Genomic DNA, 12,187 nt, shown 5'->3' on the forward strand with positions numbered 1-12,187 from the left:
CTAGTGGGTGTGAAGTGGTATCTTGTGTTATTTCTTTTAAGTAACCGCATTATTTTTGTATTATAATTCACCCTTTTAAAGTGTACCATTCAGTGGTTTTTAATATATTCATAAAATTATGCAGTGATCACTGCTATCAAATTCCAGAACATTTTCCTTACTCAAAAAAAAAAAAAAACCCAAAAAACAAAAAATCAAAAGAACCCTGTCCTTATTAACTAATCCGTTCTCTGCGTGCACTTGCCTATTCCAAATATTTCTTATAAATGGAATTATATAATGCATAGCCTTTTGTTGTTGATTCCTTTCACTTAGCGTAATGTTTTTAGGATTTATAGCATGTATCAGAACTTTGTTCTTTTTTTGTGACTGAATAATATTCCATTAGATGCATAGACCACATTTTGTTTATTCATCAGTTGATGGATATTTGGGTTGTTCCTGCTTTTTGGCTATTATGAGTAATTCTGTAAAGAACATTTATGTACGTGATTTTGTGTTCATGTTTTCATTTCTCCTGTGTATATGCTTGGGAGTGGAATTGCTGCTAGTCATACGGTAGCTCTATGTTTAGCTATTTAAGGAAATGCCGAACTGCTTTCCACAGTGGCTACACCATTTTACAACCTTACCAGCAATGTATGAGGGTTCCAGTTTTTCTACTTCCTCACCAACCTTTGTTAATGTCTTTTTTATTTTAGCCATCTAATGTGTGTAAAGGGGTACCTTATTGTGGCTTTGATTTACCTTTTCCTACTGATCAATGATGTTGAGCATCCTTACATGTGCTTATTGGCCATTTGTATATCTTCTCTGGAGAAATGTGTATTCAAATTTTTGCTCACTTTAAATTGGGTTATTTGTCTTTGTATTAGTGAATCGTAAGAGTTCCTTGCATATGCAGGATACAAGTCCTTTAGCAGTATATGATTTACAAATATTTTCTCCATTCTGTGGTTTGTCTTTTTACTTTCTTGATTGTATCTTTTGAAACACAAATGGTTTTAATTTTGATAAAGTTCAATTTATCTATTTTCTTTTTCTTTTTTTTTTTTTTGGTTGCTGTGCTTTTGGTGTCATATTAAAGAAACCATTGCTTAATCCAAGGTCTCAAAGATTTATACCTATTCTTGTAAGAGTTTTATAGTTTTAGTTCTTACATTTAGGTTGTTTTTAATTCACTTTGATTTGATTTTTGTATATGGTGTGAGATAGGTATCCAAATTCCTTCTTTTGCATGTGGATATCCAGTTGTCCCAGCACTATTTGTTGAAAAGACTATTCTTTCCCCCATTGAATGGTCTTGACATGACATTCTTGTCAAAAATCAACTGACCATAAATGTAAGGCTTTATTTTCATTTTTCTATATGTCTAATGCCAGTACCACACTAACTTGATTACTGTAGTTTTGTAGTGAATTTTGAAATTGGGGAGTATGAGTTATCCAACTTTGTTCTTTTTCAAGATAATTTTGGCAATTCTGAATCCCTTGTATTTTCATACGAATTTTAGGATCAGCTTGTCAATTTTGGCAAAAATTTTTTTCATTTTTTTCTGTCTTCATTTTCAAAACATAAAGCGTAATTGAATTTTTATATAGTGTAAAATTGGCCCTAAACACCAAAGGTATATATTTGGAAAGGAATAAAACATACAAAACATAGGTCTTATAGCTATGGTCATATTCTGTAAGAACACATCAAATTATAGTAGATTATAGCATCAGCCAGAATAAGTGCTTCAAAAGTAAGATTTTAATTATTCACTTAATGCCACTAATTTGGAAAAAGTTATGAATCCTTATATTTAGGGAAAAACAAATATTTCTCTGTCACGCTCCCATGTTACACAGTGGAGATGGCATTAATGAACTGGTTAAACTGTAGAGTCAGACTGGCTCTGCTCAAATAGTGACTTTAACAGTTACTAGCTACATGGCCTTGAACAGGTTACTTAATCTTATCTGTAAAATATGGATAATTGTAACAATCATGTTGCGTTATTGTGAAGATTCAGTGAGGAATCACATTGGACATGCGAAAGCACTTAGGAAAATGCCTGGCACATGGTGAGTACTCAATAAACGTTAGCCTTTAAAGCCGTTGTCAAGATTTTATTCATCTATCTTTCTGTCTTTTTTTTTTTTTTAAACGAAAACGGAAAAAAAAAAATAAAAAAAAAAAAAAATACCAAAACTCCTAAAACCTCTTAATTCCATTCCAATATTGAATGTAAGGCTCTGTAGAATACATTGAGGTAAAAACTGACACTTATTCTGTCAGGGAACTTAGAAATTTACTTAAGGGTGGAGAAAATACAAAAAACTAACGGTGGAGAAAATATTAAAAAAAACCTGTCACACTTGGTAGGGGAAGAAAATCTTAGAAGTTCTACAAAATAAAATTATATTTAGTTTCAAAAGAGAGTACCCATCTCTATGGGGATTAGGGTAGTCTTCATGTAGGGAGTGGCATTTGAGATGAATCCTAAAAGTCTGGTATGATTTATATACAGGCAGGGAATAGGTAAGTATTTGGGCTAATAAGTAAACAGTACAAAGACCTAGAGACAGGGTCCATGCATATGTTTTCTGAATGAAAGTGAGGTCTGGGTGGAGGCTATCCCCACAGGGTACATTTGAAGTGCATGTGGCTGGTGTGGGTTGTTCTACTGCTGTCATTTAGTAAGAGGATAATGATAAACATCCTGCAATAACATGGATAGAAGAATGAGTGATAAGGACGAAACATATGTCATTTATTACTGAGGGCCTTGAGTGTCAGGCTGAAATTTATGCTTACGTAGGTAGGTGCCTGGGGGAGAGGCATGGGAGGAAGGATGCTGTGAAGGAAGAAACAAGGGTATAGAAGTAGAATTGGGGTTTTGTTCTAACGTTTTAAAATATGAAGATTTAAAATTGTAAGATGATTTCTCAAGCCCTGCCCTTTGAGTCTGTTTTACTTAGACATAATTCTACAGGGTCTCTGGACGAACTTAGTAAACTTAGATGAGCCTGAGGAACAGTAGGCCACTTAATGTAGAAGTTTTTTAACCTGATGAACCCACGAAGAGAATTCAAGGGTCCAGGTGTAAAACTCAGGTGTAAAACTCAGATGTGAAAACAGTCACATCTTTTTTTCACTAACATCCAACTGAAACATAGTATTTATTTCCACTAAGAATGTAAGCAACGAAGGATAGTAGTATCAGCAGAGCCTAGGATTGTGTCACAAAAAGAAATCCTATTACCTTCATATCATAATTAATGCAGTTATCTTGAAATATTTACACTGCTTTGAAATTATGGATAGGACTTGATTTTAGGACTTATTAATGTGTTTATAAGGAAGCAAATATATTAATACATATCACAAATTTAAAACATTTTAATAACTTCCCTTTGTAACCATATGTATTTCATTTACATTTAAAAATATTTTAAGATTGGGTCCATAGACTTTATCAGACTAGCAAAGGGTTTAAAGTGAAGAAGTGGAAGAAATAGAATGATCGAAAGTTGTGAGAATGGTAGGCAAGGTAGAATTTCAGGCTGAAATCAAGAGTTGGAGTATGTTGCGTGTTTGAGGTAGGTAGTATGAACATCATTAGGAGAGGGTGTGAAATGAAAGATTCAGCACCTGGATGTGGGAATGAAAAATTACCCCTCTGAATAAGAGGGATTTAAATGGAAGGAAGAGTCTCTTTGCCAGTTGAGTTTAGGGGGGAATTAGGATTTTCAGGAAAAATAAAAGTTTGGGTCAATGTGAAGTGATACCCGATTAATGAGTGCAATGATGATACCGATGACAACAATTGCCATTTATTGGGCACTTACTAAATGTTTAATAATTATTTATTACTTAGTTTAATCTTCACAAAAATCCTGGGAAAATACATATTTTTGTCCTCATTTTACAGATGAAAAAACATGGTCAGGTACAGTATGGTAGCTTGCAGAGTAACACAGTCGATAATTTGCAGATCTGGGATTTAAACCGCTTCCCATCCCAAAGCCAGTTCTAGTTTTCCCTGCATCATATTGAGTCAGAGTTTCCAAAGGTGCTAGTGAAAATAGCACCTAGAGTGGAGGGGGGCTGAGCTGTGTGGCAGGGCGACTGTGGAAGGGAAGTCTCCCTAATGTGGCCAGGGTTTTGGAAAAACAGGCTTAAAGACACAGTAGACTGGAGAGGTTGTAGAAGAGAGAGCACTTGACAGATTTACTTATATATTACCAGCGTTGATCATCAGGTTCTCATTGTTTAGAAACTGCTAGATAGATGGGAAGTTTATGTAAGATGCTCCTTTTCTCTCTTCCCTTTGCATAGTACATCCTGCCCACCCTGAGGTGAAGAGTCTGATCTTAGTAGCCTTATGAGGCGACGTTTTGAGCCTTCTCTTCTTTGCCTGGCCTTCAGACCCCAATTTTCCAGAGACCGCAATTGACAAAGATCTTTTGTTACTGTACAATAGGGGAAAAACTCCCAGTGCTGTAAAACAGACTGAGGACTTTGCAAAATATAGCAAGTTCATGTCTGCTAATATGTTAAGTTATTTGGCCTCCATAGTTTAAGTAGTGATTTGTTGTTTTCATGCTAATACAAATTCTTGTATTAATAGGAGCATGGCCCTGGTTTTCTTCATCCGCCTGGGAAAAAATTACTTGTTTGATGGTAAACAAAGAACAGAAGAATTGATTCACTGTCCTCGTTTTAAAAAAAGATGGTATGAAGCAATAGTGGAATAATTTTAATTGTAACCCTCTAACACTTGCAATCAGTAAGATCATTTGTGTTCTGTTTTTAGGAAATGGAGTATTAAAGAGTACATAGTGCATTAGAAATGCAAAACATGACCGCATGTTCTCGGGATTTTGTCAGTGTTACATGAAAGAGCACTTGTATTGGGATGCTCAGCTCTGAGGGTATTCTCTGTTCAGTGTGTATTTACAGAGATGTATGAATATTTGATTAATGAGTCATGGTCTCTGGAGAAATTTAATAACTGTATTGCTGTACAAAGCCAGGCCCTTAACTGTTAACACAGCTGCCAATAGTGTCATTGACACTGCAGCCCTTTCTGAATCTAATATATTCTATGGAGTAAATTCCTTGGTCAAAAAGGGATCTATGAGAGACATTATTCAGTTATCTGTTTTGAACTTTACTCAATTTACAGGCTCTGATTTGTCAAGATTTTTCCAGCGAAAACAAGCAGTGATACAGAAACTTAAAAATGACCTTTTAAAAATGATTACTTTCTCCAGAAATTAGTTGAAAAATTATTGATAAAGGAAAAGCAGTTGATTATCCTCTTTAAGATTTTCTGTTAGGGATTCAGTAATAATTTTTGTCTTGCTTATCAGATAGGGAATATAAGAAATCATATAAGAAATATCCACAAGAAGTAGATATATGAGATATATTTGTGATTTAGATATGGATCTCACATCTATTTGAATGCCATAATCTAAATTCATTATTGAAGGCTAATTTATCCTTTCTTCATCTTTTTGTTTTGTTTTGTTTTGTTTTTTAATATCTATGGAGAAATCAATTCTAACTTTCAAAGTTAGGTAGGTATTTTAGTAATGTTACCTCATTTAACTGCTTGAGTAACAGGGAGAAATGTCAAAAAAAGATAAATTTAGTGCAGGAGCTTTTGCTGGAAGCTGTAACTGCAGGTTAGAATTATCCATGCTATGCAGAATTTCCTGCAACACTTCTCCTTAGGGCCACAATGCATTACAGGAGACATATAATGAAGCTGCTATAAAATCTCTGGTAATTAAGGGGGATTTGACAGTAATTGCAACAGTGAATCAACTTAATTATTACCTGCTTCAAAGAGAGCTAACCTGATGTTATAATCCAACCTTTTCTACTTTTAAAATGGGAGATTAAACAAGTATATGTAGCATTTAAGAATTAAATCCGTTGAGATAGAATTGCATTAATATACTTCTAATATACATTTTATGCACATGTACACATCAACTTCTCAAGAAGAACTAGAATTAGTTTACTGTGATCCATTAGAGTTATTTGGTATGCTCTGGAAATTGAACCAAACCCACGTCTCTGATTCAAGTCAGCCCCTCCTCAAGCCACAGACAGAGCTTGACTATGGTTTACATGACTTGCGCAGCATAAAGAAAGATGCTTTCTTAATATTAGCATGTAAAGAAAAGAAACATCAAAATTATCATCATTGTTTGCATTTAGATAGACTAGCTCTTAGATTTTTAAAATTTTATCAAAAGCCCAAGCAAGCTGACGTGGTGAAGATTTAGAACCGTCTGAGAGCTTTTATATAACTGGGTATAAAGAACAAGACACCCAAGTTTCAGCCTGAGTCCTGTCTGTGGTAGTGCTTCTTGTAAACTCTCTCCTCCCATTTCCTGTTGCCCACTATCTTCCTTCTCACAGCAGTGGGAGTGGACAAATATGGAAGTATCCGTGCATTTTGCTAAGGGTTCATGTCATGTACCAGGATTTATCAGGGACCAAGCATATTTAATAATAGGTTCCATATTTATGGTCTGGCTCCATCTCTGGCAGATTTCCCTAACTCTCTTTTCTGCTTTTAAGTCTTACACTTGTGTCTTCATTGGCTTTAGCTTTAGCAATAATCATGTTAACTTCATAATTATAGAAAGATTGGACTGCAGTAGCTTTGGAGTGTGAATCTTATTGTATTGTTTTGTGTTTGCTGTATGTAGAGACCCAATGAACCGGCTCATTTCACGGGAGATGACTGATTAGGCATAGATTTGGTACCATTTGGGGATGGAAAATTTCAACCAATGTTTGCCACACTAAAACAATGTTCATATGGAAGTGAACCAGAATTGATTCTCCATCCGGGGCAACAGGACCCCTAGGCAGGCTTTGATCATTGATCTTTTTAGGAGTCCTTATGGTGTGTTGCAAATTCAGCCTGGATTCTCTGAATGAAGATTGAGAACACACATTATATACCTTGTTTTCTGTTGTTGCTTCATGCCACTAATCAAATTCTCTCTCAATAGAGATGGCAAAGGAGTATGGTCAATAATTGAATAATGATTAGGGAAATTAAGTGATGTGAGTTCTAATTTTGATTTGGTCACTGATGGACCTGGGACAAATTGTTTAGAACCTCTTTCTGTTTTATTCCTCAACCAGACCGAATTACAACTACTCCACAGGGATCCCCTATTAACCTAATTTACTTCTTTGTCTATGAGAAAACTTTCACCAGAGCAGAAGCTCACCAAAGTAGTGGCCTTTGTAAAGGAAGTTAGCACAATGTCCAAGGGTACCAACTATTTTGTGATAAGAGATTCTCTTATTCCATGTGAGCTATGGTTGTCTTTAGTTCATGCTCGTAACTTTTAATTTACCAGGGATGAGTAATCTAGAGTTTATCCTTCTGATTTTTGTCTTTTAGATGGTTCATTCTTTGTTAGTAATGAACAGAGGTGAAAGGCCATAAAACTCAAACCAAGTAATTTCTACCTAATAAAGAAGGTCATGGAAAGAAGTTGGAGCTGTTGGCCAGAGCAATAATCTTTTACTTCCACAGCTTGTCTATGCTCTAGAGGCAAGGTTCCTGTTCTCACAGAACTCTCATTTAGTTGTAGTTTCTATTTACTGAGTGCTTACTATTCTAGGCGTGTTATATGCATTATCTCATTTTTATGCCATAAACAGAAACCTGTGCTTTTTAGGGAAGAAACTTAAAGCTCAGAGAGAATAATCAGATTGCCAAAGTCTGCCCAGCTGGTGTTGTACCCCAGATCTATTTCATTCTATGAAAGGTTGAAACCACTAAGTGGTTTGGAATTGTGGAATTAGTGAACCATATTGTTCCTTTCCTAGAGATTATGAGTAGAAACTAATTTTGCCATATTTACCATACCTAATATTTATCATATTTTAGTGTAATAATGCAATGAGGTAGAGAGCTCTAAGTTTTTATGTTTCCTTGTTTGCTTTTTAATTAGACTTACATGACACATTAATATCCTGTTTCTTATTGAACCCAGAAGTTAGCAAGTTTTCATAAAGACCCCCTAAAATACAACAGAATTTTCAGGGGCAGCATTTTCACTGTCAGACATAACATAAGAATCGTTGAGTTTTGAAGCTATTGCCTTTCATTGTAAAGCTGTTATCCTCTCTCTCAGTTCCTCTCAGATCTTTTCTACAAGAAAACATGTACTAACTTCTTATGAACTTTATGAAGAATGGGTATCCATTTAGAGACCTGCGTGATAAAGGCAAATTGTCATACTTCTTTATCCTTATAAAATGATGGAGTAAAAAAAATTAGGGTTATGCTTTCTGAGAGAAAGTTAATTACACAATCGCCTCAATTATTCAGGGGTAGAATATTAGATTAAGGATATATTCATTCTTGCCTTTGGCAATAGAGAAAGACCTTAGTTGACAGGTGATCACAATAAGGGATTAAGAATGAGCTGGCATCATTTGGAAAATGACATGTATATTTGAAAGTTGGCAAAGTTTTATGAAACGTTAAAGATTAACTAGTCCATTCTCTTCTTTTTAAAGATGAGGAGACCAAGGCCCCAAAAGATAAAATTACTTGCCCAAGTTACACAGCTACATATGACACGGTGATTAGAATCCAATTCTTTTAGCTGAGAGGGAAGTTACTTTAAAGAGTAAGGTTGAGCAATTTTAATATAAACAACAGAACATCTACTGATGTCTTAAGTTTATTCATATTTAAGTAAATTGAGTCATACAGTTGACTTTAAAACTAGAGTCCTGGAAAGGGATGGAGTTCCTGTTTCAGAAACTGTCTTTTCTTTGGTGTCCAGTTTGGGCATTGATGTAAATTTGGGATGTTGGGTGACACTAAAGAAAGGAAATAGAGAACTAACAGCAAAGGGAATCAGTCTGAGTTCCCTTTCAAAAATAATTCTACCGCTCCCCTCTCCAATTCATATCTTGGCTCTTTGTTTTATTGTTATTGGGTCACTTCTGCAAGAGGCATAGGAAAGCAGGTGTTGATTGCCAGTTGGCATAACTTCAAAAGGAGGGTAGGGTATGAGAAGAAAAAGAATAGAGATTTTTATGATAAAATCTCTGTTTCAGTTATCTATTGCCATGCAACATATCTGAAAGCTTCATGGCTTAACCTAATAAAGATTTGTTATTTCTGATGATTCAGTGGGTTGATTGAGCTCAGCTGTGAGGCTCTTCCGCTCCACATGGTGAAGCTGTAGTCACTCATGCTGCTGCTTTCAGCTGGGAGTTTGCCTGAGGCTGGAACATCCACGATGGTCTCTTATCTTCCAGGACCACTCTCCAAGTGACCTCTCATCATTAGGTAGTCTAAACTGAACTTTTTTTCTAGCATAGCAGCCAAATCCTAAGAGTAGTACAAAAGTAGTAGCTTCCAGGCCTTCTCAAGGCTGGAGCTGGGATCTTGCTCAGTTACTTCTACAAAATGCTATTGAAAAAAACAACTTACAAGGCCAGCCCAGATTCATGGGTAAAGGAAATAGATCCATTTACCGATGGGATAAATGGCAGAGAATGTTGTGGCCATCGTTAATCTAATGCAGTCTCAAATTTTTAGAATCTCAATTTTTGTTTCTTAACAAAGACTATCTTATCACTTTGATGTTCACATCAAATATTCAACAAATGCCAATATTTCTTTAGCCGATGCAATAACCTATATATTTTTTTGGTTTTCCTCGAAGACAAATTCACAGACATACGTGACTCAGGAAATTACTAGGATTATGACTGAAATCTGAGATTTCAGAGATTATAAAAATCCCTAATTACCTGTTTTAGAGTTGAGGTGGATTTTCCAGCTCCTTCTACTATTTAGGGATATAAAAGCAAGGCCTCAAGTCCCAGGAAATTTAAATTTTGGAATAAAAAGAAATATGAACATCTAACAGTGAGCCAGAGAGAATTTTGGCTGGGAATTTAGATGTGTAATATGGTTCAGCAAGAAGACCCAATCCATTTTCCCGTTGGCTGCTTAATTCTAATTTCTCTTAATAGAGTCTGAATTTAGAGAATCATCTTCTCTGACCACGTACCCTTCTGCCAGACCAACAGAAAGTGCCAAACTGCCTCGGCAGTGATGGCCAATTTGACATGAAGACATTGTAAAATAGGAATGAGGGATCAGCTTTGATTTCCCTAAACTTTATTTTTTTAATGCTCACAAAGGCACTGCACACAAGCACTCAGGTCTGCTTTTCGGCTGAAAATGCAGTGATTGCACAGCCAGCAGGGCCCTCTTTCTGAAGCATTTAGACAATGGTGGGAATGGACGTTATGGAGTGGGCTACACTGTAAAGACAGCAATGTGATTTCAAATCCCTTTTCCCTGAAGGTACCAGCAGAATCACCAAGAGGCAGCCTATTCCTTCTCAAATGAGATACTGCAGTTTATCATGTCAGACTGTGCCACGGAGGGTTAAGGCTATGGGGCTTCTGGCTGTCAGGAGCAGGATTTCATCTTGGGGCCCCTCAGGCCACATGGAGGACGCCTAAAAAGTTCATTCTGCCTTTCCCATTGTCTGGCATTCTGTCTACTTTCCCCATCCCAGGGTCCTCTTGATCAACCTTATAGACCAAACCCAACCCGTGTGTGAAATAAGCATCATAAGATTTTGCTCTCATCCATTAAAAGAAGCCTCCCAATTGTATCCAAATCAATTTAGTAAAAAAGAAATAAAAGAACAGATAGTTTCAATTTATAAATTTTAATATGCTTCTGCTTCCACAAACTTAGGAAACTATCTTTGAACACTTGGAACAATTCTGTGAAAAGAATTTGAAATGATTTCTGTCTACTAGAGATGCAATCTATGGAGGCAGGAACATGAAAGAAAAATATACATATGTAATTCTTCTGTGGAGCTACAATATTAAGATTCTGTTCACAGTTCCTATTATTGTTCATCGTCACCTATTTCAGATTTTGCACACAGTAATTGTTTCATTGTAAAAATCTTTTGTATCTGTTTTCTGAATTGCTATGTTGTCTATAAATATTTAGTGATAATTCATGATTGGGTTGTATTTACCCCTGTAGTTATGTATTACAAATGAAATGACAGCATCTGCTGAAATTAAAAGTGGCCACATTTTCACTGGAGCTTAATTAAATGCCAAAATTTATCTACATTAACAACAAAGTAGTGAAATTTATTGATCCATTCACATGATATAAGTTGACAAATGGCTTAAGCAATTTCCATAATTTTCTACACGTGTTAAAATTTGTAATGAAAAAGAACACTATATTAACATTAAATGAGAAATGAAAGGGAGGTTTTGTACTGGGGCCAGAGTGCCCTGGAGCAGTGTACTTTGTTTTCCGGGCCCTGTCCAGGCTTGCTGTTTGAGCTGTGTACAGATGGGTCTCTGACAGTCCTACAGCTGTTCTCCTAATTGTCCATTAAGTGTTCTATTGATTCTCTGATTCAAAGTACATGTCTTTCAGCTCAAGCTATCGTGTGAAGTGGCAGACACATTCCTGGTAGAATGACAGAGCTGCTTGAAATCTAAAAATGTGGTCTGCCAGTTTCAATTGAGGATCCTGCTTTCAAAGGAGAAGGCTTGGTTAAAGGCGCTTTGTAATAGCTGGTTAGGTTTTATTTTCTAAACTTTTAGCATCAATCAATTAAAGCAGCAGCAGCATGAGGAGTTTTTAATTCCTGGTTAAGCACGTACAAATTGCGCCTGGCTGATTCGGGGCAGGGCTAGGCAATCAGTATAAGTAACAGAAGATCAGCCGTGTTTAGCCGTATGCAGATTTTCCCCTGTGCACCTGACATGCGCAAAGTATTTTCATTTGACTTACAAGTTCACTTTTAGCCTTTTTTAAAAAATTGAGATCATCTGCAATTCCAGATTATGCCAGTCAGAAGCCTGTTTAAAATCATCTCTCTTTAATCTGGAAAGTGAAAGATAAGATGTATATCTGTTGCTAGGACCATAAATCTTCAGAGAAACAAATAACCATAGATAAAACTGTAAAAGTTATTTAGTTCTCCACTGAAAGAGGTTTATTAATCTAAAATTTCCAGTCCATTGTGTCATGATTTGGTTAGCACTCTGTATCTCATTTTGTGCAATTGTACCTCAAGCAAAGAGCTGATCGCTTCAGTTTGAACTTTATCAGTTATGTAGTTCTGTTGTAAT

The sequence above is a fragment of the Pteropus vampyrus genome, unplaced genomic scaffold (assembly GCF_000151845.1).
Source record: "Pteropus vampyrus isolate Shadow unplaced genomic scaffold, Pvam_2.0 Scaffold151, whole genome shotgun sequence".
In the NCBI taxonomy this organism is placed as follows: domain Eukaryota; kingdom Metazoa; phylum Chordata; class Mammalia; order Chiroptera; family Pteropodidae; genus Pteropus; species Pteropus vampyrus.